Genomic DNA, 23,978 nt, shown 5'->3' on the forward strand with positions numbered 1-23,978 from the left:
ATCCCATAGACTACAACTCTCTGGCTTCTCTCCTTCAGCCAGTTCACAGTCCACCTCACTACCCCATCATCCAGACCACACTTCCTCAATTTAGCCGCAAGGATGCTGTGGGAGACCGTGTCAAACGCTTTGCTGAAGTCAAGGTAGACCACATCCACCGCTCTGCCATCATCCATCCACCGTGTTATTTCCTCATAAAAGGCTACGAGATTGGTCAAGCATGACTTCCCCTTGGTGAAGCCATGCTGACTGCCCCTCATAACCCTCTTATCCTTGATATGCCTTAAGATGGCACCAAGGATAAGGTGTTCCATCACTTTCCCAGGAATGGAGGTGAGGCTGACTGGTCTATAGTTACCCGGGTCCTCCTTCTTGCCCTTTTTGAAGACGGGAGTGACATTTGCTTTCCTCCAGTCCTCAGGCACCTCTCCCATTTCCCAAGACTTGGTAAAGATGATGGAGAGTGGTCTAGCAATGACCTCCGCCAGTTCTCTCAGCACTCGTGGGTGCATCCCATCTGGACCCATGGATTTATGGATGTCCAGATTGCTCAACTGGTCTTTAACCCATTCCTCATCGACTAAGGCAAACCGCTCCGTTGACCTGTCTTCATCTGAGGTCTCAGCAGTACAGGGCTCTTCAGGACTGCCTCTGGCAGAGTAGAAAGAGACAAAGAAGACATTCAGTAACTCTGCCATCTCTGTATCTTCTGTCACCAGGGCACCCGCCCCGTTCATCAGCAGGCCTACATTGCCTCTGGTGTTATCTGCCATGTATTTGAAAAAGCTCTTTCTTCTGTCCTTGACCCCTCTCACCAGCTTTAATTCCAAGGAGGCCTTAGTCATCCTAGCAGCTTTCCTACATCCTCTAGCAGCAGCCTTATATTCCTCCCAAGTGGCCAGCCCCTCCTTCCATGACCTGTAAACTCTCCTCTTCCACTTGAGCATACCCAGCAATTCCCTATTTAGCCACGCAGGTCTCCTGGCCCTCTTCCTTGACTTCCTACGTGTCGGGATGCTCTGATCTTGAGCTCGGAAAAAGCAGTCCTTGAACGTCAACCAACTATCTTGGGCCCCTTTACCTTCAAGCAGCCTAGCCCATGGGATTTCCCCTAGCAATCGCTTGAAAAGGCCAAAGTTTGCCCTGCTAAAGTCCAGGGTTGCAATTCTACTTGCTATTCTACTGGTCCTACCACACAAGATCCTGAATTCCACCATCTCGTGGTCGCTGCAACCAAGGCAGCCCTCAACCTTCACTCCTTCAACCAGACCCTCCTTGTTAGTGAGGATGAGATCCAGCAGCGCACCTCTCCTGGTTGGCTCATCCACCATTTGCATGAGGAAGTTATCATCCATACACTGGAGGAACCTCCTGGACTGCGGCTGGGTTGCCGAGTAGTCCTTCCAGCAAACATCAGGGAAGTTAAAATCCCCCACGATGACCACGGCCTGTGACTGTGAGGCCGCTCTCAGCTGCCTGTAGAAGGCCTCATCAACTTCCTCACCCTGATCCGGTGGCCTGTAACAGACCCCCACAACAGTATCGCCCCTGCCAGCCTGCCCCTTAATTCTCACCCACAGACTCTCAACTCGCTCATCATCTGTCCCCGGACAGAACTCAACGCATTGTAGCTGCTCTCGCACATAAAGAGCAACCCCACCACCCCGCCTGGCTGGCCTATCTTTCCTGAAAAGGACATAGCCCTCCATGACTATATTCCAGTCATGTGAGCTGTCCCACCACGTCTCTGTAATTGCCACCAGGTCATAATCTCCCGACTTAACACAGGTTTCTAGCTCCTCCTGCTTATTTCCCATGCTGCGCGCATTGGTGTACAGACATTTCAGGGAGCGAGCCGAGCACACCGATTTCACCCTAGGATTACAGGAGGCCTCCCAGTCTTCATCAATTCTGGAGCGCTGTCCCACTGAGGCAAGCCCAGCTACAACCCCATCCCCCTTCGAATCTAGTTTAAAGCTCTCCAAATGAGCCCTGCTAATTCTTGCCCCAGCATCCTTTTGCCTCTGTGTGATAAACCTTTCCCACATGCCATTGTCCAGACTGGTGCCCTATAAAACCAGCCGTTATCAAAGAATCCAAAGCCCTGCCTGCAGCACCAGCCTCGAAGCCAATCGTTTATGGACTGAATTTTCCCATTCAGTCCCACATCATCAACAGAAGATGGAAGGAGTGAGGAGAAGATCACTTGAGCCCCAGAGTCTTTCACCATCTGCCCCAAGGCCCTGTAGTCTTTCTTCATCCCCCTCAGACTGCGGGAAGCAGCTTCCCCCTCACCCGTCTGGAAGACCAGCAGCGGGTAGTAGTCTGTCGGGTGCACCAGGTTGGGGAGCGCCCTGGTGATATCCCTGATCCGGGCTCCAGGCAGACTACACACTTCCCTATGATGAGGGTCAACTCTGCATATCGGGCCCTCTGTTCCTTTCAGAATGGAATCACCTACTACAATGACCCTTCTTTCTTTCTTACCAGAGGCAGTCTTGAGGTGTGAAGTCGACCACCTTTTCCTATGTGGCCTTATAGGCGGGCCTTGCACCACATCCTCACCTACCTCTCCTTCAAGATCCAGGGCCTCAAACCGATTACAGAGGGACAACTGGGGAAGCAGGGCAGGAAGGGAGGAGGGCTCCCCATGATGCCGAACTGGAACTGGCTTCCAACCCTTGTCACCTTTTTGGTCCCCTACCTCCGCGCGACAGCTACAGGGCAGGGGCTGTCTCAGGCCATCCCCCTCTGTCTCAGAGGACAGGGGGTCCATCCCCTTTTGGGGGGTATCTCCCTGGAACCGTTCCAACTGGCCGGCCAGGGAGTTACTCCAGCAGTTGATCTCCCTTTCACACTCTCTGATGATCCTCAGCGTCTCAACCTCCTCCTTAAGTTCAGCCACCAAGCTAAGCAGATCTTCTACCTGCTCACACCTCACACAGGTGAAATGCTGTCCTCCCTCCCCCGGCAGTAGCAGGCTCTGGCACTCCCTGCATCCAGAGACCTGAACAGCCACGGTTAGGGTTGGGGTCTCTGTCTGAGTTGCTACAGCCCTCTTACTGCTAGCTCTCTTTCTGGAGACGACCATATTGGTCAGCACAACGACCTACCTGTTCTTCCCTGCACCTGGTGGGCAGCGACGTCACTGCCCTCTCAAAGGCTCTTTCAAGTCAAGGGGCAGGGGAGTGGTCACCGTCACCGTGGGAATGCCCCCCGCCACGTCAGCCGCTCTCTCGCAAGGGCTGCTGGGACTTCGGGAATCAGGAGATGTCGGGAAATGTCGGGAATCGTGGTGGCTGTGCGCTATCCCCTCTGATTTTCCTAATCTCAGTTGAACCTCGCAGTCGCTGAAGCGTGCTGGCTGCGGCTCTAGCTGGGCTAGCTCCAATCAGCTGTTCAGCCTCTAGTGAGAATTTTTTCCTGGTGTTCCAAAATAAAGTTACAGTGAGCTGTGGGAACATGGGAGCTTTCCCTAACAGGTCATGAAGTGAGTCTCAGGAAGCCAGTCCTGAATGAATCTGTGTATTACTTGTATTACAAGGTAAGGGGGTAAGTAGTTTCACTGAATATGTTTTCACACCCTGAGAAAAGTAAGAATAGTATTTTGGTGGTTCTGTTAGCCACAGGCATGATTTCCCTTGGATTCAGCCTCACCTGTACTCCCCCTTTCTTCCTGAACAGATCCTGTTTCTCCCTAGCAGAATGAAAAAATATATTTCATTGTCTATGATACGTCTAAAGACACACCTCTTTTGTCACACCTGAGGCACTTAGCGTGAGTCTTGTGATCCCTGTGCTTCAACAGCCAGACCCCACACACAAGCAGCACTGTGGTTTGTCTCTTGCCTTGTGAGCCTCTGCATCAAGTACCAGCCAGGATGCAGAAACAGTCACAAAGCAGGAGAAAACCTGAGACTCTACAACACATTTAGGGGCCGTGTCTGCTTGGCTTCCTGTGACAGTGTCCCTGTTAGACAGAGTCAGACAAGGAGGTTTTTCTTCAGACCCCTTGAGAATCTGCCTCATTTTTCTAACAGCCCAAAGCCCCCAAACATACAGAATGTACATGACATCCCAGGCTGTACATGGGGTTTCAGAAGACAGCAGCCTTTTCACCTTCAAGAGAACTTCCCATCTGAGAAGGATTCTGTTTCCTTCAGCCATGCATCTGGTTCATATCATCCAGTCACCTATGTCTATAATCACACAGATGATGTCACAGACTGCTTTGCCAAAGGAACAGTCCCCTGCTCTTGGTATGTCATATTCTACTTTATTTGCAAAAAATCAAGCAATGGTTTTGTGAATGTCTAGCCCTACCAGCCTTCCATGTAAGAGAAAGAAAGAGTGGCAGATGATACTCAAAATCACATTTGTCTTAATACCACTGATAAGAGCAACATTGTTCTTGGAGCAATGTTTGAGGTCAACAAACAGAATACAGCAGGCCTCTGCAAGGGCTGCAGACTGCACATAAATTTGAAAGAGGGTTGTGGGTACTGTCTACATGGACATTAATGAAGCATCCAGTTCCATAGCTCAGTGCCATGGCTAACCACCAAAACACTTCTATGTGCAACTAAAACCAATGAACCACAGGCTGAGTATGAGTGAGTGCATGTTTGTGCCTGCAGCAGCTTCCCCTAATGAGAATTTATATATTTTTCCCTTGCAATGACTTTACTTACTTCATAGAATCATAGAATCAGGAATGTTAGAAAAGACCTTCAAGATCATAAAGTCCTACTGTTCCCCAGCCATTAACAAGCCCTCCACTAAACCATATCACTAAGAAACTTGTCTACACAGTTTGCAAACACTTACAGGGACTGTGATTCCACCACTGCCCTCGGCAGCCTGTTCAAATGCCTGACAATCCTTGCAGAGAAGGAATTGTTCCTAATATCCAATCTAAACATCCGCTGGGGCAGCTTGAGGCTGTTTCCTCTCTTCCTGTCACTTGTTCTTTTGGAGAAGAGACCAGCCCCCTCCTGGCTCCATCGTCCTTTCAGGCAGTTGTAGAGAACAATAAGGTCCCCCCTGAGCCTTCTCTTCTCCAGACTAAACACCCTAAGTTCCCTCAGCTGTTCTTTATCACACTTGTGTTCCAGGCCCTTCGTCAGCTCCGTTGCCCTTCTCTAGACCTGTTCCAGTACCTACATGTCTCTCTTGTAGTGAGAGGCCTAGAACTGAACAGAGGATTCAAGGAGCAGCCTCATCAGTGCCCAGTACAGGGGGATGATCACTGCTCTGGTCCTGCTGGCCACACTATTCCTAATACAGGCCAGGATGCTGTTGGCCTTCTTGGCTGCCTGGGCACAAGCTGGCTCATGCTCAGCTCTACCACTCAGCATCCCCACATCCTTTTTGGCCAAGCAGCTTTCCTGCCTCTCTTCTGTAAAATACAGTTTTTTTCAGTGCTGCTGGAGTAGCCAAGCCTGGAGCTTTGTGTGAAGTAGCTGTGGCCCACATGCAGGACCTGGATGTAGTTAAGGATGCTATTAAGAACTATTGTTATCAGTTATTGTATTTAAAAGGTAATGGTGAAAGAGCACAAACTCTGCAATGTACCTAGTATCTTATCAGAGCTGGTCATCTTGGAAGAGCTCCAGAGGACAAATCAACACATAGGTGTCTGGAGTGTGGTAAGAAGTGCAGGGAGGCCTTTGTTCCTATTTATGTATCATGGACAGCTTGGTTTCTTGCTAACCATGTCAAATTCATTCACTGACACAGCAGCCATGTGAAGTAAGAGCAGTACCATCCTTTCTAGCATCTCTATCTGGGTGAGCCAAGACACAGGGTAATACATCATACTGAGCACTTAGGGATGAGACAGGAATTAATCCCAGGTCACCATTTAGCCTCCCTTTCCCCATACCTATTGTGTTCCCTGCCTCCCATGGACCTTTCTCCCTGATTAATGATCAAACACTGCATAATACAGGGACTGTAACTGAAAGTCAGTACCCGAGAGATGCCTTGCCAGGCTGCTTTTGAGAAAGCTGCCATCTAATGGAGGCATTGCATGATGGCACATCCCCATCCGCTACACCAATCCATAGGTTCCCTCCAGCTGGGAACTCTGTATCCTGTGCATTGATCGTCCAGAAAGCCACAGATAGATTTCCTCTCATGTTACTTCCTGTTCTTTACCTGATGGATAGGGACACAGTCATGGGATTGTTGACTAGGGTTTGAGAGAAATCTCTTTTAGCTCCCCTGGGGTTTGATTATTGTCCTGTACCTTTGTTCTGTGCATGATGGTTTCTAAGTGAGAACAGGGTGTTTCATAACATCTTCAGAGCTGCTCAGAGCCACCTTCCTCATGCGTTCAAGGCCAGCAGTGTCTGCAGCTACGCAAATTAATGCTGAATCACATGACTTAAAGAGGAGGGAAAAGACAAGGAACCAATATCATCACTGTCTCCTCTAGTGCAGTCTGGGAATCAAAAGGTTTGCCTGGTGAAACACAGACTCACACAGTCACAGACTGTTTGGGTTGGAAGGGACCTTAAAGCTCACCCAGTTCCAACCCCCTGCCATGGGCAGGGCCACCTTCCATTAGGCCAGGTTGCTCCAAGCCCGGTCCAACCTGGCCTTGAACACCACCAGGCATGGGGCAACCACAGCTTCTCTGAGCAACCTGTGCCAGGGCTCCCTCTCAGCCTTCATACCTGCATGTTAGTATGCTCCTGTGGAATCGAACAAAATGGAAAAATAGGTGTAAAACAGCAATGCCCAGAGCTCAGCTTAACTGAATTCAGATGTAAACAATGAGACTTTGGGCTGAAAAAGTTGAACCATGGGCTTTTTCTAAATACATAATACAATTTTCTATCTTGAAAAAGTCAGAGGAAATTGCATTAACTATTCTGCAATAAGTTGAAAGAGGTACAGGATTGCTAACAAAAGAGTTTTGTGAATTCGGTTACCAAGACTAAGAAGCAGATACAAAATAGAGGTTTGCAAATACGAAGTTTTAATACAGTCTGTGTGGAATTTTTGGACAGATCTTCTGCAACACAAAAGCCTTTACAAATTCAATTCACCCAGGTCTCTGTATTTTAATACTGATTTTTCCAAAGCGTTTTTTTATAGTTTGTATTGAATCTTGAATGTTAACTCTTTATTCCTAAAAAGATACTTTTAAATAGAGCCCATATGGAATACCTGGTTCAACCTGAATTTTTAAATCCTGCTCTATTTGAATAAAAAGGTTTGGTTTGGTTTTTCTCTTTTTTTTTTTTTTTTTTGGTTAGTTGGTTGATTGGTTTGGTTTGGTTTGGTTTGGTTTGGTTTGGTTTTTTCAAAACAGCTTACCAGGACCTACCCTTACACCCTCCCACCAGGTATTCTATTTCCTCATCATTGTGGTCAACTGGAGTTGAAACCCCATTTAACTTTCTCCTGTGCAGATAAAACATCACCTTGCCTCCTGCAGCTACTTGCATTGACTATTCTTTCCTAGGAGGCAGAAAAAGCGGAAAGGCGGGCAGAAAAAGGGATGGCCCCTCATCAGTCCAATCTCACGTGTTTAGTTCTGCTGGCAAAACTATTGAGTTCCAGCAAGGAATTAAGTGTTTCTAGCAACTGTGTAAATAACAGAGGAAGTTACAAGAGAAGAGCCACACTCTCTACTCCAGTTTTGCAGGCATAATTTAGTAGAAAGTGGGCATTCCCTCTGTCAATTCCATTAAGTAGAATGGGTGGCTCATCATAGAGCCTATTGCAAGTATGGAGCAACGCCCACATTACCATGGGGCTCTAATGTTGATTCAGGCAGTCTTTGTATTTTCACAAAGCTGAAAGGATAATAGCTGTGTGGAGTTAGTAAGGAGAAAGATCTGCCTCTGACCAGTGGGTAGTGGTTATACAAAATTAATTAAATGTATAGAAAATCTATTTTATAGTAGATTAGCTGTAGTATGTTTACCTTAAGAAGCAGCCAAAGAAGAAGTAAATATTTGTCTTTTTATCCTTCTTTTCCTCCTTTGAGGCTTTTGTCTTACGTAAATTAACATGTAGTACCTTGTGAATAATGTTTATGAACCACAAATGCATAAATGTAAGGCAGGAAAAAATGCCAAGACCAGCTTCATCTCACTCAGCAAAAAGCATGAGAGGTGCAGCGCTCTGCTTCTGATGGTGCACACCATGACCAGTAGCTGCTCATGGAAACTTTGCACCTCTTCACACGGCTGTCTCATAATAATGTGTATCAGCAGCTACTGGCTTCTGAGGGTCAAAGCAGGTTTTGAATTCACTGAGCCCTCTCAATTTTTCCATCAGTAGTCTATGTTTCATAACTTTGTCAACATAAAGGTATGCACTGATGGAATGTGTCCCTGCCCATTCCAGGAAGGGGTTGGAACCAGAGGATCTTTAAGGTCCCTTCCAACCAAAACCAGTCAGCGATTCCATGACATTGTAAATAAATAACAGAGTGCGAAGCAGTAGAAATATCTGATACAGTAGGCTTCATTCAGTGGAAAAATTCCTTACCTTTAAGCCTCAAGGCTGGCCACCTCCAGTTCAACTACAGGAACATGAGGTACCTTTAGAGATTCCACAAGTCTGATTTTCTTTGATTTCACAGCTCTTTGGCCATTATGGGGAAAAAATGAGATTCTTCAAGAAGGCCTCTTAGAACACACAGCATTAAGTGGAGTAAGAGTTTGTTATGGTGTCAATGGAAGACAGGTTGAAAGAACATTGCATGTAGCACAGTATTTTTATATATTGAGTTGGGATTATCCAAAATAAAGCCTCCTTGAAAAGTTACTTTGATCTCTTGAAATGCTACTGGATTCTTTTCCAAGTAGTTATAAAGAGAAATGTGGCATTTATATAAACCTGAAACAGAGAGATTGAAAAATCTCTCCCACCAGAAAATCGATTATTCTGTACTGTTCTGATCTTCCATGAATAGCTAGCTCTTCTTCATTGTTTTTTTGTAGTTTTTTTTGGTCTTGTATTTTCTTCTTATAAATCATAAAGAACATCTATTAGGATGAGACCCTTCACTTAGTCAGGTGGCATTTCTTTTTGTCCGCTCAATGAATGTGGGGCAACAACCTCTGAGTGACAGCTGAAGGAGTCCTCCAACTGTCCATGTAAGGGGCACTGAGCTCCTTATCATCTCCTTTCCTTCTGATCTAGGCACAGTCAGGACCTCTCCCTGGTTAAGAAGCAAATCCATCATGACTTAAGCCATCAACAGAAAAAAGACATAAATGTCTGGCTGCTGAGAAGTGCCTATCCAAATGTCTCTTACAGCTTAACTAGATGCTATAAACAGCAGGGACCTGCTCCCTACAGCGTGTGCCACAAGAGTTTACATGTTTGCTGCACAAAGTTCTTCTTCTTTAGGCAATTCTCCCTGCTAATTACTTCCAGCAATTATGTTAATGCTTAGGGACCCAGATATAAAAAGACGATAATGTGATATCAGCTTCCCACGTATTTAGAGTTTCATCTGTCAGCTAGAGCAAGGAGAGGTAAATAAAATATCCAGCATAGATGACAAAGGGCACTGGTCATCAAGTATAATGGACACAGCACAACACAATGCAATTACACATTGTCATGGTTTAAGCTGAACCCAGGACACACATCTGTATGATGTGAAAATGCAAGCCATCCAAGTAAAAAACATTAGCAATTTAAATTCTGTTTCACTACATTTGCTTCTATTTTTCTCAGTTAAATCAAGTCAAGGTTTGGAGCTTCAACAAAATGGGTTTAATCAGCCTGTTTATCTGAGGTAAGGAGTAGGCTGAAGTTATGATACCAGACTGGAAATATATCTTCAGTTGCCTAGCATTGTTGTGCCAAATATAGAGACCGTGTGTCACATTCCAGTCTAAGTGATTCCAAAGTGTCTTCTTCTGTAAAGTCCTCTGGTTTGGGAAGGCAACAGCTAAACACACAGCCAGCTGAGGGAGAGAGAATTACTTTCCACTGATGCTGGTGAATATCTGCCTATCTAAACTACATTTCTCTAAAACATCATGTCTTTAAAAAAGCCATTTTTGCAAAGCATTTCTGGGTTTCAAAAGAAAAGAACACCTACATTTTTGTAAAAAAGCCAGAAGCAAAATGTCATTTGCTTTTCTTTTCCTCTCAATGAGAAAATAAATAAAATAAAAGCAACATACTTGATAATTATCTCTCAGAAGATGAAAATATTTGCACAGAATCTTTTTATTAGCATAGGGACTGAAATTTCCAGGCTTTTTAATTGATAATCCAGGCACAGTTTGCTTCTGGAAGGTGCAGAAGAACGTAAGAGCCAGGCAAGAGGCAATAGGTTGTGTCTGAATATGTAATGGAGCATTCACCACACATAAGAACTAGCTCAGGAGGATACTGGAGGCCATCTGTCCCTCAGAAACTGCACCTTGATTTCCAGAATCCCAGCTATTTCAGTGCTCCATCCTCACACTTCAATCAGCCTAGCCACAAACTCCAAAGAATAGGATATGTTTGAGATCCAAAGTAGAGTATGATAAAAAGAAACACAGGCCTATTCTTTCTTTTGCAGTTCACAAGACAAAAGTACCAATTATTGACCCATAGCAGTTTTTTATGGGTGTCTTTGGTTCTTTTTGGTGCACAGAATGCTTTTTAATGTACATTTAAAAACTGACATGTCTGTCTTTCCTTGAATTGTGTCAAACTGACAAAACCCAGATACTGAGCACCACTGTAAACAGAAATAATCTAGATTAACAGGAGGAGGCTTGGATAGGCTTGATAATGTATTTCCTTGTGAACACTTAGGAAGTTTATGGAGGTTGTCATTGTTGGTGGAAGGTAGGTCAAATCAGTCCCCTGTTATCTTCTGAAGAGGAAGAGAAGAAAGAGAAAAGGAGAACCTAAAATTGAGATACCCGTATAACTGCAAACATACTAAAACAAACAAAAAGTTTGTTTTAAAAATGCTCACAAAAATCCTAATTTAATGTACAAATCCAAATTCAGAATCCTCACAATCTATTCCAACACAGATCTGATTCTGCCACCACCACTTCAACTACTATGAGTCAATCACAGCACCACAAAACTTTCTCGGTTTTTCAGCTGCCTTTTAACACAGACATCTTTCTGGCTTGTTACAGTTGAAATTTGGGGTGATTTTTTTGCCTTTGCAGCAGCCTTAATTAAATGTTAGACACCATAAACCGGAAAAGTTTTTACGTAGCTCCATTGACTGTCCCCACAGAAGAGCTGATCCTTTTACCTCTGTCATATGCAGCAGAGCAGAGAAGGCAAAATATCTCCAACATGTTCATGTCCTTTCCATGATCAGCTTTTGATGCAATATTGACAGTCACAGAGGAAATGCAACAGCCCTGCTAACTCCAGAGTCTGTCAAATGCAACTACAGGGATCAGTGGATTTTGTATTGCTTTATTAAGAATTAATCACATTCTCTTACCATCGAAGAAGGCAAAGCTGATAGCCTTCATGAGTGAGGAAGCGTCTTCATGAGTCAGGAAAAACAGATCTCTTGGTGCTCTGTTCAAGGCATAGGTATAATTCTCAGTCACAGAACAAGTTTGTCTTCTGAAGTTTTCAACAACTCTCACAGTCAAACCAAAGATGTTTCCTGTTTTATTTTGGTTATCCTTCCAGAGCATTTTGTTTTACGATTGTTAAAAAATTACTAAGCCTACAAGGTACAATTTTTAATGTATACTGGGAAAGCTTTTGGTAATATTGGTCATATTTCATAACTGAGCTCAATGGGCCAAGAAAGACTGTATGAATCTCTCACCAAATGAGTAACGTGCAGTAACTTGAGTTTTCTGCATAGTAACTGGAGTTTTCTGAATAGTTTTAGCGAGTTTAACACTGTTGTTTCTGGCAGTTGCTGTTCTTTTGGTAATATTGCACTTCCACAACTATATCAAAGCAGAAAGCTTTAACACAGTAACTCAGAATCCCGGTGGAGTTTCAAAACCTGCTAGGTCAAGGTACATAACAGAATATCAGAAAGCAGATACATGGTTTTGCTAAAAAGCCATGCTTGTGTGTGTTACCTGCTGGGACACAATTACCTAAATATACTGTACAGTGTACAGTGCATAGTGCAGTAATACACCATATAATGCCAATCTTCAGATGCCCACAAAGGCCAAGGGGACACAGGGCTAAGGGAGATATCTGCCTTTTTAGATCTTGGAGGGCTGGTGGGATACACAAGCCCCTCTAAAGCAGCACCAGATGCCTGTTTTGAGGGGACAAAATCTCATCCACTCAGATTAAAAATCCTGTTTGCTCACTGGCAAGTAGAGATATGGTTCAAGTCCCAACCTTGAATCTCAATTAGACAAGACTTGTGGTTGAAGTCCCAACCCAGAATCTCAATTAGACAAGAAGGTTCTACTGTGGCCTCCTCTCTTTATTGTCCTATTGCCTCTCCACAACTAATTCATTAGAACCACCCCCCCCCCCCCCCATCAGTCCCTCCTGAGCAGATCTCAAAGAAGATTTCTTGTAATACCTTTGCATTTGCTTGGTGTCTATAATAGCAGATGCAGCAGCTCCCAATTACAAAACATTCTCTGTTGCACCTTATGATCTTTTTGTGCCCTTTTGGCACCTTTTTGGTGCCCTCTTGGTGGTTGTTTCTTCAAGTTGTATTCAAATGCTGTCATACTTTCTGTCACACCATGTCCCTCATTTTTTTCTGATGGAATTTTCTTCTTTTTATTTCCCAGAATTTACTGTCAAGATAAGTGTCTCTTTTGGTCACCCTGGTTACAGACATCTTAAATAATTCTTGTCGTTTCTGCCCTTCTGCATCTCCCATCCATCTTTATTCATAGCCTAAGAAAGACTATGCTAGACCACACTGATAATTCCACTATCCCTGTGTCCTGTCCTTCACAGTAGCCAAAACGAGGTGACTATGGACATAATGATCTTAAGGTCTTTTCCAACCTAAGTGATTCTATGTAAGAATAGAAGAATAGATCAAGTCCTATGGCTACAGGATTTGTTGCCAACAACCTAAACTGTGTTAATACATAAATATGGTCTACAGCATGAAAAGGTGCACGTGCAAAAAGGAGCAGAAAATGCTAGGAATTTTCTTTCTGCACAGCTGTCTCACTGTGAGACAGGCTATGGGTGAGCAGTCACATCCTCTGGAATCTCAGTCTGCTGTGATCCATACTACATGTCACCTATTGCTAGCAATGAAACTGGGGCCAGCCCCCATTTACTGTTGGAAATCGGCATGCCTGAAGCATGTTTGTGCCTACAACCCTAAGTGTCTTATGAGGCTATGAAGTACTAGTAAAGATGATGTCCCATCCCTGGAAGTGCTGAAGCCCAGGTTGAATGGGGCTTGGAGCAACCTGGTCTAGTGGAAGGTACCCGTGTCCATGGCAGGGGGTTGGAACTAGATAACCTTTAAGATTCCTTCTAACCCAAGCCATTCTATGAGTTCTTTGGCAAACTGCAAGTTAGAATGCTTCATTCATCTCTGTAGTCAGAAAGACTTCACTTTAACCTATTTGCAAAAAGTTCTATTGAGCAACAACCCCATTTTCTGGACAGTCAGTGACAAGGCCAAGAATGTATGTTGCACATTGTTTTTGATTTGATGCCTTAGGTGGCATGGCTAAGAACTGCATGAGATTAAGAGCTAAGGAAATTTTCTTAGATTGGCCACTTGAGTCCTTTCACAAAGGACAATCCAAAGTGCACATGACCAGTTCACAGTGAAGAATAACTAGCCTTGAGCTATTTCACAGACGACAGGCTGGTTTCATAACATACCTAGATCACAGGGTCACATTTTTTCTTCAGACATATATGATAATCCCCTCTGAAATTGCTAAGAATGCGTTTTTTACATCAAAAGAGAGCAGTTAGCAGCACAGTTAGCAACCCAGTCAGGTGCTGAAGATGTACTGCAGTAGACAAAAGGTTTTGCTATGTTATAGAACCCCAGTTCTGGAAGTGTCCTTGTGTGCAAATGTGCAGAATGTCTGGGCCATAACCAGCATATTCTAGAGTACCTGGTATCATGGAGAGTGCTTTCTGGCTACTGATTTATCTAAATGATGTCTGTGCTCCAGTTCAGCAGGTATGCTCTCCTTCTGAATTACCATATGGCCATAGGAAGTTAAGAGATGCTCCTGCTACTTCCAAATCAGCTGATGCAAAGCCAGAACTGAATTCAGAATTCTGAATGCACTGCATTTCCTCACATTGGGTTTCATGAGGAAAATGAAAGTCTGTGGAGGCCACCCTCTAAACAATTTTTGAAGTCATGTATAGGACTTAAGTTTCAACTCCCACTAATGTCCCAGACTAATTATTTTAATATGCTGCTTAGGAGATGGCTTAAATGACATTTCCAACCTAAAGATACTGTTAACATCCTCATTACAATGATGTTCTACAAGCTATTAATAGTTACCAAAGAGGTAGTGCATGTAGTTATGGAAAACCATTGAAAGCTGAGAAAATGCTGTCATTTTTATTCAGTGTCAAAATTAATAGGAATTATAAAATTAGACTTGTGCATAATTCAGGTTATTCCTAATATAACTTGGTCATTTTTAGTCATCTGTAGAAAGAGAGAGCTGCAGTTTAACTCTGCTTTTTTATTATTTTATATATTTGCAGTGTATGTGAACATGCTGTACTGCATCAATAAAAGCTAGTTTTTTGCTATAAGCAAGTCCCACAAGTCCATCCACCACCTCCCCCCCGGGTTCATGGCAAAACACGAAAGTACAAAATCCCTATTTTCTTTAGGCTTGATTTCACTAGAAGATGCCTACTCATCACGCAAATAAGAAATTGAGAAGGATTTTTCAGTAAGCAAGCAGAGAGCCTCAGCTGGAGACAAAACTGCCCAGAACTTCCCAGAAACAGAGGCTTATTAAAGTAGGAAAGGGAGGGCAAGCAAAAGCAAGTTTACCCAGAGACAGGCTTCTGGAGAGGCTGAAAGAAGCCCATGGAATGGTATTCATAATCCCAAATTGGCACCAATTGTGATGTGATGCTCAGCAGCTCAAGACATGTTTCACAGGCTGCTTCCAGTAACCTATGGGAGTGATAGGAGGTGAAGGCCTACATCAGCTAAATGTTCCCATCATTTGCACTCCAGTGTTTGTGACTCAGCATTCAGGGTCTTCTGCTGACCTGGGGGCCACCAGACTGATTCAGAAATCTAGCTGAATTCTTTTGTCTCTTGGATCTGAAGAAACAAGTTTAGGTATGCACAAAGGAAAACACTCCTGATGCAGGCTTGCAAAGCCAGCGTGGTTATTTGTGCTCGCAGGTTTACCGAGGAAAACACATCGAGACTGGTAGCTGCCAATGAAGCAGTCCCTCCCTAGCACTCAGATTAATTCTGTGCTGGGGGTTGGTGTGAAATTGCCAAAGTACTCACAAAACCTGGTGTCTTATGGATTGCATAACTGATGGTCAGCATCAGCTTATTCACGATTCCTCACAGGACCAATTACTCTTCCGTTAAAGAAGGGAATTCCCTGAAGAGCATAGCTTCCTAGTGGTTCCCACACTGACAGAAGCTTGTGTTGAGAGGTAGAAGTTGAGCCACTATATCTTCCCTATGGCAATTTCTCATTTCCATCTTCTCAGCAAGCTTCAGCCAACTAAAATAGACATCTAAGGCTATTGTGTAAGAAGCAGAGGCCCTGATTCCTCAAGTACATAAGCATTTAGTTACCTATCTCAGCTTATTTCAGCCACTGGCAAATCCAAGATACAAAATTTCTACATGTTTCTTGAAAATAGGTAGCTTGAGAGGGGCTTGCAAATCAGAGCCCCTGCTGCCATAAAACTAGAGGCTTAATTTGAACAATTATGGTTGTTCTGTGAGCCAGCCCATCAGCCTGTGTTTGCCAGCCAGCCAGTGCACACGTCAACAGGAGCTGCCACTATCCCTCCTAGACAGAAAAACTCATTCTTGTTTCTCAGTAGCAACAGTAAATCACACTGGCACAAAAGGTTAAATGTCTCTCATGTTAGAGACCTGGAAAGAAAAGAAAGATGTGCAGCCAGCTGGAAAATGAGAATCAGGACCTGAGTGCACCAATAGGCTCTGCAGCTCTTGCTCTCTAAGGGTCTGGCTGCCTATATACAAGACCAGCTCTAATATTGTACAGACTTGCAAACTGGGACTACTGAGAAAAAGCTGATTGAAATGGTCAATGAAAAGCCTCATCTTGTACTTCCACCCTTCACCCATTGGCCTGGGAGCTTCATTGATCCTTGCCTGAGACATTCTGCAAGTATGCTTCTGCCTGACCATTCACCTTGCTGAGCCCAATCATGTACCTGGCTTGACTTGAGACCTGCCTCATCACTGTGGATTTGTCTGGCCAGTACTGGATTCTGGGCTGGCTCTGGCTACTGCTCTCTCTTATCAGGTGCTGTGTGAGGGTGAGCTGTCAAGGAAATCAGTATTCCTGCCCTTAGCTCATGAATTCCCTTCCCTTGTGAAGTCACACTCCTCTTGCTGCTCTTTGGACAGCAAGAGAGAAAGAAGCATCCTGAAAATTTCACCTTTTCTCCTAATCTAATAGTTCCATTTCACCAATGAACTTTAGTGACTTAGGAAACCTGGAAATGTGTCTTGCATCCTCCTGACATCAGTCTCCTTGGTTTTCACAGTATTTCCACAAAGCACACTAGTCTTTTTGTGATTCCACTGTAGAAAATTTATTCATGTTAGAAAACCTTAACATGCATAGGAATACAGCAAATGCTGCTTTCACAACACTTACAGCTGAAAGAGGGATTTGGGTATTATTGGAATTCATTGGTGAAGGATGCTGTGTGTGAAAAAATGTTGGCACATATTTAGAAGAAAAATAGGTAGGTATTTGCATAAGACTTACTAAATAGAAAACTCACAGCATGTTCATGGAGTATAGCGAGCTAAAAAAAGCAGGATACTGGGGAATACTCAAGGGAAGCGTTATTTATACATGCTCCATTCTCATTCTTCTCTCAGCGTATGCTTTGCACAGGATTAGACAGGCTGCTCAGCAAGAGGGACCTTCATCTGAGGGAGCAGCAATACACACCTGTTCCCATATTGTTACGCTTAGTTTTGCATTTGAGAAATTGGGTCTGCAGAAGGTAGAGACATATCCATAAAAACTCACTCAGTTACAGTCAAAAAAAAAAAGAACAAAACCTCTTTTTGAGCTAAACCAGAATGTCAGTGGAAAAATTCTGACTATTTCTAATAGTTTGCACCCGTGCATCAGCAGATGGCAACCACAGCTTAGCAACTGTGATCAGAGTGCTTGTCTTTCAACTTCCCTATGAGAATTATAAAGTATGCAAATGAAACCAAGGTATTAGTTGTGCTTAAGTTATGTAAATTGTTACGTGAATATTGCATTGTCACTCCTTGGAAAAGAGTAATTCATGTTAAACTGAAAAACCTGTAAAATCAGCAATCACAGAGTAGAAGAGAAGGTATGTGCCTGCCACCAGTTCTCCCTTATCACTGGCAAACTGAACAGGCCATTAGAGGCCTGATACAAGACTAAGGCTCCTAAATCCCTCTCTGTGATACATGGAGTGAATTGTGTGTGTGACACATATTAGTGCATCTAATAAGCACCTGGACTTAAAAGCAATATACAGCTTCAAAGGAATAAGAATCCAGCCTTCAACTGTCAGGTAATATCTCATTTCCACAACTGAGCTTCATTTCTAGTGTATCCCACACACAACAGCTCGTGGAGCAGCACAGCAATGATGAAATTAGTTGAGATGCTCCCATGTGGGTTCATCAGGCCTCTCCTAAGAAGCAGGTGGAACGTTACGACACGTCACCCCACCTGGAATTCTGGAGAGACTGCTGATCCTGGACAAAGTACCATCTCCCAACTGAGTGACTGTGCATAATAGACAGCCTGCAGAGAATTCACTGCACATTCCCAGTGGCACAGCCCTGAGAGGGATGAGCATATGGAATCACAGAATCATTCCCTTCTCCAGGCTGAACAAGCCCAGCTCTCTCAGCCTGTCTCCAGAGCAGAGGTGCTCCAGCCTTCGCAGCATCTCTTTGGCCTCCTCTGTATTCACTCAAGCATATGGAGAGCTAGTATCTTCCTCTGCCTCCTTTTTGTCAGCAGGACAACTGCCTTCTTCACTCACTTTAAATGTCAGCAGAGCAGGGTCTAAATATCCCATCTTGGAAGGCAATGACCATGTGCAGGGAGGAAGAACAGGCCAGAAACAATCATAAATCCAGCTTCCCCATGAAATTACAGTGCAGACATAACATCACTAACAGCTCAGCTCATCCCTCAGACCTTGCCACTTGACCCAGAAGTGTATGGAGTGTGCCTTGGAGCCCCTCTTATTATGATTAAAATACCTGGTGCTGGCATTTCTCAAGATCTGCAGCTGTCCAAGGGGTGTGAGACAGGTTTAATGTACCATTTTCTGTTTGAGCTCACTGTGTTGGAGGAGCACAAATGCTCCTCGTCAGCTCTGAGCCCAGCTCCATCCTGATGTAAAACATTTTCATTTCTGATGCCTCCTTAAGGTTACTTGAAAGTCAAGCTGGGAAACAGATCCCAGGATGGCATCTCCTTTGCCTACCTACAATCCCGTATCCCCATTCCCCAGATTTGCTCTGCTTTTCTGACTCCAGACAGTATTGGAAAAGACACATCAACCAGCCTAGCTTTGACTGGCAGAATCACTTCAATTGCAGTGAAACACCACAAGGATTACCTCCCTGGAGGAAGCAAACACAAAGCAAGATCAAATGATTCACAGTTGAGTAGCAAAAGTACAAAGCAGAATTTAAAGGTCTAGGAGTTTAAAAAGCTGTTACCCTGTCGGATTGCCAGCGCAGGGACTCTGCTATGGCAACAGCACAAACATTCTCAAAAAATCAGTACAGGAGTAAATGAAATCACAGTAGAAATTTCTGTGTCGCTGTGGGAAATATAAGAAAATTGACCACAGCATTTCCAAACTGCAGGACTTTGCAGTTAGCAAACTAACCCTTGCTGCTTACTGCATTAGACACTATAGAGATCCTCTCTCTGGTGCAGACCCAGGCATGACACTCACTGAGACATGAAGAACATCTTTCTAATGGATGGCTCTTGTTTACTTATTTTGCAGATTTACATAGAGGACAGATGAGTAGAGAAGCAATTTCCATACCAAAAACAAGTGATAGGACAAGGCAAAAAAACCTCAGGCTGCACCAGAGGAGGTTTAGATTGGATACTAGGGACAATTTCTTCCTCAAAAGCATGTTCAGGCATTATAACAGGCTGCCCAGGGCACTGGCAGAATCATCATTCCTGGAAATGTTCACAAACAGTGTAGATGAGGCCCTCAGTGACATGGTTTAGTCATGGTTTAGCACGGCCTTGGCAGTGCTGGAGGAATGGATGGACCTGATGATCCTGAAGGTCTTTTCCAACCCAGTTGATTCTATGATTCTATAATTCTGTGACTGATTCTGTATCAGCAAGCTTTCCAAATCTGTTTCCAGGAACCAGCATGTATGCATATATGTGTGTTTGTGTGTGTGTAATATGCCTATACACACTTACATACATGCACACCCAACTGAAAAGAGGCAAGAGCAAAGGATTTTGGAGATGGCTGGTCAGATGCCCTTCTGAGTTATTGGCACATACTGCTGAGCTAGATTTTCAGAGGAAATATGTTTTTGTACCTCCCCGAGTCCAAACTGGCTTTGAAAAAAAAAAAAAAAAGAAAAATAGAAAAAGGTTTTGTCAGGGCCATTCAGCTCAAAACCAGCCTTTCAGAAGACCTTTTTCCTTCACCTCAGTGTACCACAAAGCCCTTCTGAAAAGAAATGTCTGTACCCCAGGAAGCCTGCTGATCACTTATGCATTGAAGGCACAGAATTACGTTGGTTCTTACACTTTGAGGCAATCCTTGTGTAGTCAAGAAGGGGTGAGCTGGGTTCTCATAGTTTAAGCACAGCCAGTAACTCAGAACCATGCAGCTGCTTGCTCACTCCTCCCCTTTTTTCTCCCCTACTCCCAGTGAGATGGGGAGGAGATCGAAAGCATGTAACTCCCATGGGCTGAGATAAGAATACTCCGTAACTAAGGTATAACACAAACCACTACTGTTACCAGCAATAATAATAAGGGAATTGACAAGGGAAGAGAATACAACTGCTCACCACCCGCCAATCGATATCCAGCCTGACCCAAGCAGTGCTGTAGCCCTTCCAGGTAACTGCCCCAATTTATATACTGGGCATGATGTCCTGTGGTATGGAATACCTCTTTGGATAGTTTGGCTCAGGTGTCCTGTTTCTTCTTCCTCCCAGCTTCTTGTGTCCCTCTTCACTGGCAGAGCATGAGAGACTGAAAAGTCGTTAATCAGGGTAAGCACTACTGAGCAAGAACTAAAACATTGGTGTGTTATCAGACTGAAGTTGAAACACAACACTGCACCAGCTACTAGGAAGGAGAAAAATAACTGCCACAGCTGAACCCAGGACATGGGTGTACCATGACCCCTACTTCCTAAAACCCCTTGTACTTTCTCCCCCACATGTTGCTCTTTTAGGGCACCAGTACAGAGCTCACATTTGCCTATGCAATGCCATCCAAATCTGGAGAGAAGCTAGGCATAGATACCCAACAGCTTCACCATCTCCAAATGGCATTTAGAAACTTCATGTAAGGTGGTATCCCAGTGTTGTACATTGCCTTTTCATTCCTGTAGAACTCAGGAAGCCAATTGGAAAGGGACGGGATGAATACTTCAGCAATATAAATCCATGGTTATAACCAAGCTCTTTGCTAGCTGCCTTTATGCTTCACTAGGGATGCAGAGAATTTTCACTCCCTTATGCACTCTCCACTCAGAAAACCCATCACTAATACTGGGTTCAGTATACAGCACCTCCTTAACAGAGTGAAAGAAGACCAGAAAACTTTTGGAGAAGAAGAGGACGAAGATCTTGACGTACTGTGTTGAAAGCAAGGCTGGAGGTAATTATCAGTAAGGATGTATCCATGTCCTTCCAACACCAGGGTCAAGGAAGCTGATCCAAAATGCAGTTTGCCACTGACAACAAAGTGTTGGAGCTGTTGTCACATGGCAATAGACCTTGAGGCATTGTCAGGCAATGGCATTTGGGAACACCTTTCTACCGAGCACTTTCTCCAAGCGTCTTTCTCTAGTAGGTTCTCCACACAGTGTTTTCATTGCCTCTGGGACCTCCAGTATGGACCTCGGGGGCACAGCACACTGTTGTGGTATTTCGGTTGTCAAGCCTGTACCCTTTCTCTTATCATCCCATGCCTGTAATCCTTTACAAAACAGAGAATGAATAATATAATCACAGAATGGTTTGGGTTGGAAGGGACCTTAAAGATCATCTAGTTCCAACCCCCTCTGCCACAGACAGGGACAGGACATCATCCGTCTCCACTTCTCAAGGCCTCTGCTGTCATACCAAACCTGTGTTTCTCTACACTACATCACTATGTTAGAATAATAAAACCATACAAAGCCAAGCAAAAGTAAAACAAATCAGCACCTTGGCAGTCAGAAAAATTGCTGTTGCAGCTAAATCATATAAAATGAGCTGCAGGCACACCTCACGAAGTTCAGGTAAAGCAAGTAACTTACTACCAAGGTTTACAAAGGTTATGGCCTGTTACTAGCAATGGCTATATTTCATCATCATGGCTTGACTTCGCGAACGAAGATTTGGGAAGGGCATTTACCCACGCTTACTACAGGCGCGCTGATGACTAAGAAGGCCAATGTGGGATAGGCAAATCCGGCTACAAAAAGCACAGCAGAAGGTCTCCTTGGGTGGAACAGGTGGGGCACGATTCTTCCTGCGTTGTCTTTTCTCCTCGAGACTAGTTCTTCGTGAACTCTCAAAGGAGTCAGCGGCATTATGTATGGTGTGCCTCCAAGTCTCCCGATTGGAGGCCAAGGTGGACCACTGATGGTAGTCAATATGGCCAAGGCTAAGGCATTGTTTCAGGGAGTCCTTGTATCTCTTCTTTGGGGCACCTCTCTTGCGGCTACCGGTGGCAAGTTCACCGTAAAACACGATCTTGGGGAGGCGGTGATCCTTCATTCTAGAGACGTGCCCTGCCCAGCGCAGCTGCAGTTTCAGCAATGTGGCCTCGATGCTGGTGACCCCTGCCTGTTCGAGGACAGTGACATTAGACACATAGTCAGTCCAATGGATGTTTAGAATTGTACGGAGGCAGCGCTGATGAAAGCGTTCCAGGAGTCGCAGGTGATGACGGTAGATGACCCATGATTCAGACCCATATAAAAGAGTAGACAATACAATGGCTCTGTAGACACTGATCTTTGTACTTTTCTTCAGGTGTTTATTGCACCAGACTCTTTTATGGAGTTTTCCAAAGGCTGTATATGCCTTTGCTATTCTGTTGTCTATCTCTTTGTCGATCGTGGCATCCGAGGAAATGATGCTTCCCAGATAGCTGAACTGCTGAACTGTCTTAAGCTCTGACTCGCCGATGGTAATATGGGGATGGCGATAATCTTCTTGGGGTGCAGGTTGGTAGAGAACTACTGTCTTCTTCAAGCTGACTTCCAGCCCAAAAACCTCAGCCGCCTCCGCAGAGCAAGATGTTAAACGCTGCAGAGCTGCTTCTGTGTGGGCAACAAGGGCGGCATCATCAGCAAAGAGCAGTTCACGGACAAGATGGTTTAGGGTCTTAGTGTGGGCCTTCAGTCGCCTTAGATTGAACAGGCTACCATCGGTACGATATCGAATATAAATGCCGTCTTGTTCGTCGAGGTCTGCTGTAGCCCTTTGGAGCATCATGCTGAAGAAGATTGTGAATAAGGTCGGTGCGAGAACGCAACCTTGTTTCACCATTGGTTATTGGGAAAGGCTCAGAGAGTGCATCACCATACCTGACTTGGCCTTGCTGATCCTCATGTAACAGAATAATCATTTTCAGGAACTTGGGGGGACAACCTAATCGTTCTAAGATCAGCCACAAGCCTTTCCTGCTCACAGTGTCAAAGGCTTTGGTGAGGTCAACGAAAGTTACGTATAACCCCTTATTCTGTTCTCTACACTTTTCTTGCAATTGTCTGAGAACAAATACCATGTCTGTGGTACTTCTATTAGCCCTGAAACCACACTGGCTTTCAGGTAGAAGTTCTTCTGCGATAGCAGGTACTAGTCTGTTCAATAGTATTCTTGCAAGAATTTTACCAGCAATGGAGAGCAGAGTTATACCACGGTAGCTTGAGCAGTCTGACTTGGCACCTTTTTTCTTATACAGAGTGACGATGATTGCGTCACGAAAGTCTGACGGTATTTTGCCTTGTTCCCAACAGCACACAACTAGCTCATGAAATTTAGCGTGGAGTGCTTGGCCTCCATGCTTCCATATTTCAGGTGGGACTCCGTCAACCCCAGCTGCCTTGCCAGTTTTCACCTGCTGTATGGCCTTAAGAGTCTCTCCCATGGTAGGGGCTAAATCCAATTCGTTTTTCACCGGATGTTGCAGAATGTGCTGGATTCCTTCACCTTGGACTACACGATTAGCACTAAAGAGGGTTTGAAAATGTTCAGACCAACGATTCAGGATGGAGATTTTATCTGTAAAAAGCGTTTGGCCATCTGCACCAAGTAAGGGGCTTTGAACCTGGAATGTGGGTCCATACACTGCCTTCAGAGCCTCATAGAATCCTCTGTGGTCACCCAAATCTGCACATAGTTGAGTCTTTTCTGCTAGGTTGAGCCACCACTTGTTCTGGATGTCTCTAAGTTTCTGTTGGAGTTTGCTACATGCAAGACGAAAGGCTGCTTTTCTTACATGGCAGAGTGGCTGAGCGAGGTGTGCTTGATGAGCAGATCTCTTTTTTGTCAGCAATTCCTGGACCTCCTGGTTGCTATCGTCAAACCAGTCTTTGTTTTTCTTTGAGGAGAACCCAGT

Source organism: Neopsephotus bourkii, unplaced genomic scaffold, assembly GCF_033783945.1.
Source record: "Neopsephotus bourkii isolate Nb327-2 ecotype Australia unplaced genomic scaffold, CSIRO-AGI_Nbou_v1 NB_1184, whole genome shotgun sequence".
Classification (NCBI taxonomy): Eukaryota; Metazoa; Chordata; class Aves; order Psittaciformes; family Psittacidae; genus Neopsephotus; species Neopsephotus bourkii.